The sequence below is a fragment of the Carlito syrichta genome, unplaced genomic scaffold (genome assembly GCF_000164805.1).
Source record: "Carlito syrichta isolate Samal-C Ts95f unplaced genomic scaffold, Tarsius_syrichta-2.0.1 Scaffold314348, whole genome shotgun sequence".
Lineage (NCBI taxonomy): Eukaryota > Metazoa > Chordata > Mammalia > Primates > Tarsiidae > Carlito > Carlito syrichta.
Window position 1 is genome coordinate 27,487 of NW_007258444.1, and position 4,332 is coordinate 31,818.

Sequence of the window (4,332 nt, forward strand, 5' to 3'; positions counted from 1 at the left end):
AATATGGAAGATGACACCAGGGAGGTCGGTGGGAAGCAGACGGTGCAGACTTTTAAGGTCAAGGTTTGTCTTTATTTAAAACATACAAGCAAACAAAGCCATTGGGGTATTTTAAACAAGGGGGAGTGGGGTTCATGATGATTTCAAAGCATTGCTTTGGCTGCAGTGAAGAGAATGGGCTGGTGAGTCTAGGGCGGATTTGAGAAGACCAGGAAAGAAGCCTTTGCCATCGTCTGGGAGGAAGATGACAGCTTGGACGGGAATGGTGCCAGAAGAGAGGGGGAGAGCCGGACTTCTTCAAAATACATTAAGAAAATAAAAATGAACAAGAAAGTTGGGGCTGGGTTGACTCTATAGGGTGAGAGAGGGGGCTATCGAGGAAAAACCCCAGGTTTCTGACCAGTTGGTAATGTCATCCCCTGGAAGATGAAATGTTGGATGAAGATTTGTTTTGGTGTGGAGGGAGCAGGGAAGACCACAGGTTCAGTCTTGTGTCTGAAGGACCGTTCGAGACATTAGATGGAGAAATCAAGAAGCAGGTTTGAAGCTCCAAAGGGAAGCTCAAAGGGAAAACCGAGCCCATGGGCTGTCCTGGGGATACTCTCTCTGCCTGGTGAGAGAGTCCATGGAGAACCCCAGAGAGGTGAAGGCAAGGCAGGAGGGCGTGGGACCAAAAAAATCAAGGGAGTGTTGCAAGACAAACGGAGGCGTCCACGATGGCTAATGCTCCTGAGAAGTCAAAAGGAGAACAGAAAAGTGTCTGTTGGATTTAGCAACACGAGAGTCATCAGTGACCTGGCAAGGGCTCTTTCGTCTTCCTCTGTGCTACCTACTGAGGAGCCAGCCATCTCCTACCTGGCATCATGGCTGCCCTCCGACCCCTGGTGAAACCCAAGATCGTCAAAAAGAGGACCAAGAAGTTCATCCGGCACCAGTCAGACCGATGTGTCAGGATGACGCGTACCTGGAGGAAGCCCAGAGATATGGACAACAGGGTGCACAGAAGATTCAAGGGCCAGATCTTGATGCCCAGCATTGGTTATGGGAGCAACAAGAGAACAAAACCCAGGCTGCCTAGTGGTTTCTGGAAGTTCCTGGTCCACAATGTCAAGGCACTGGAAGTGCTGCTGGTGTGCAACAAATCGTCCTGTGCTGAGATTGCTCACAACGTTTCCTCCAAAAACCTCAAAGCCATTGTAGAAAGAGCAGCCCAGCTGGCCATCAGAATCACCAATCCTAATGCCAGGCTGCGCAGTGAAGAAAATGAATGCACAGCTCATGTGCACATTTTGTGTTTAAATAAAACCATAAAAACTGCCACCAAAAAAAAAAAAAAGAATTCTTTCAGTGGGCACAAGGGGGTCAAAGCTGACCTGGAGAGGTAGGAGCAAACATAGGGAGTCTTTATATTCATCGACAAACCCCCCCATTTTCTCAGGAGATTTGGCTGTGAAATAAATGGTGAGAGGAGTGACAGCACCAAAGGAAAGATTTTATTTGTTTTTCTTTTGAGATGTGAGGAGTTAAACATATTGATCTGTCTCCAAGGCAGATCCAGTTGAGAGGGCATTGGTGAACATCCGAGCAAAAGCCAGGTAGATTTGGGGCAGAGTTTGCTGGGAAGGCAGGTGGACGGCCCAAAGCTCAGAAGCAGGAATTGGCTTAGGAGAAGGGAAGAAGATTGGATTGGACAGACGTGATTGGATTTCTACCCAGGTAGGAGGAATTGAAGAGCTCATAGCTGAGACTTTTGTTTAATCAGAGAAGTAGGAGGTGGGGTTGGCAGTTTGTGGAGAGCAGTAGAGAAATGCCCAGCAGCGGCTTCATGAATGGATGGTGCGTCTCATGTATCTAGTCAGTGTGGTGCTGTCCAGCAGTGTCCTGTGGCTCCAGAGCAAGCAGGGAGAGAACAGATGGTTGGGTTCATCCGGGTGAGGGTGGTGAGAAGGTAGAGGGGCAAGGAGGTGGGGGTATTGCCAAAAATATGGCAATGATGCTCGTGGAATCTTCGCTGGAGAGGGAGGGCTGGGACAAAGAGGGCTGATGGATGAGGAAAGGCTCAAGGTTGACTACCAATTCTGAATCTATCCTCTCACTTCCTCCGTGGTGCTTCCCAGTTACCTTGGGGAGAAGTCACTATGCCTTCTTTGCAGTTCCAGAGGCACTGATGAATGTATCATGCCTTACCTGATGGGACAGTTATTTGTGACACTCCACAATTATTTATTGCACTTACTGTGTGCTGCCAAAGAATAAAACAATCAACATCACAGCCATACATAAATAACTATAATAATAATAATAGTAACAATAATAATGCTGAGTTTATGTATGTGCCAGGCAAGGAAATATGCCGGTAAAGAAATTCACTAACATGTTTTCTGGGAGGAGATAACACAATAGTTTTGGGGGTTTTTTGGTCATTGTTTGTTTTTCTTATTTTAAATAATTTTTTAAATGGCTTTACAGTGGTTATACTAATTAAGAATTGACAGCATGCAACCTGGGTAGAATGAAATGCTGTCTTACTTTTCTATAAGGTTGGTTTAAAAAAACAAACCATTGACCAGGTGTGGTGGCTTATGCCTGTAATCCCAGCACTCTGGGAAGTCAATGTGGGAGGATTGCTTGCACCCAGGAGTTGAGAACAATCTGAGCAGCATAACAAGATTTCTTCTCTATAAAAAAAAAAAGTAGCCAAGTGTGGTGGTATGCACCTGTAGTCACAGATACTCAGGAGGCTGAGGTGGAAGGATTTAAAAAGTAGGAGTTCAGGCTGAAGTGTGGGTGACATGCACTGGTGCTTTTGAATTCCCTGCCCAGGAGGTTGAGGTTGCAGAGAACTGTGATTGTGCTACTGCACTCTAGCCTGGGTGACAGAGTGAGACCATGACTCAAAAAGAGAAAAAAGGCAAAAAAGCCTTGCTGGCCATGAAAGTCTTCAGTGAGATTCAGGATGGGTCCAGGAGGTCGCGTAAGTCGTTTAAAACCAGCTAAGGTGAAATGCAGTGGCATGCGTTTTTGATAGTCCCTCAGCAAGTGCTGCTCTAAGGGAAGAGCTTTTCCTTTTGTATGCAATGTGTTGTTTTATGCCCTGGACCTGCAAGGGTGGGTCCAGCCATGAGTCTGTGGGCAGTGAGGGCCCACGGGAGGGTAGCTGACCCAGCCCTGGGCAGCTGGACCTGCACAGACCTGCCTGGTGGCCAGGAAGCACCCAGGACAAGTGAGCAGGGTAGAGGGGTGGATAGTGTCAGGTGGAAGAAACAGCCAGGCCTGGACTCTGAGATCCTGGAAGCCAGGTAGGCTCAGAGCGTGGAGTCCAGAGTTGGCCTGCCTGAGTTAGAATGTCCTTCCCCTGCTTCTTAGCTCTGTGACCTTAGTAAAGCCACCAAACTTCTCTAAACCATGGGTTCCTCATTCGTCAAAGGAGAGTGCTAACCACACTTAATCAGAAGGGTGTGGTAGGACCAAGTGAGATGTGTAATAAGCACTTAACAAATATGAGCTATTATTACTCAGAGCCAGAGAATGCAGAAGAAGGAAGGAAATTTGCAAGGACATTTATCTCCTTATTTTACAGATGAGGAAGCTTGACCCAAAGAGATTAAGTGGCATTCCTAAGGTGAGCCGGTTTCTGGCAGAACCAGTCCTGGAATCTGGGTGTTCTCTTTCTCAGTCTCATCTGATGATTGAGAAGCAATATGTTTAGTACCTATTGAAATTATGGAGTCCTGAGTTCAAATCCTGGTTCTGCCACCTACGACCATGTGACCTAGGCACAAGAATAAGCCTGTTTTAGCTTTTGTTTCTTCACTGTGAATGAGGCCGAAAAAACTCTCCTCAGTAGGTTGTCATCGGGATTAAATCAGAAGAAAGGCAGCAAGAACTGATGCAAGAAGCCTGGCTTCAGAGGTGTCACTGTGCCCTTTTTCTGACCTTTCTTCTCGTTTGCTGAGACTGAACCTCAAAATGAAGCATTGCATGGAACTTAGGCCATGGGCAGGCACTCCGTCCTATCAGAAATGGCCAAGATTTGCTTCTACCAGCATTTGATCCAGGGCAGTGGGCTTGGAGGGTTTGCCCAGCTCTACAGGCACAAATTCATAGTTGCAGAGTGAGCTGCAAAGGAAAGGCAAGCAAAGGTCCAGGGGAGTGATTCTGGAACACTGAGCAGGACAGCCGAAGCGAAGGAGAGGCTGAAAAAGTAGGAGTTCAGGCTGAAGTGTGGGTGACATGCACTGGTGGTTTTGAATTCCCTGCTTAAGGGTTCTTCCCCCCTCTCAGGCAATGGGGAGCCCTGAGAGGTTTTGGAGTGAGGGAGTGATACAATCT

General features: G+C 47.3%; 1 pseudogene; it reads left to right on the top strand.

Annotated features, from left to right (window-relative positions):
* The first annotated feature begins 863 nt into the window (after positions 1–863).
* On the top strand, positions 864–1,385 carry LOC110596815 (annotated as a pseudogene).
* Positions 1,386–4,332: the final 2,947 nt, after the last annotated feature.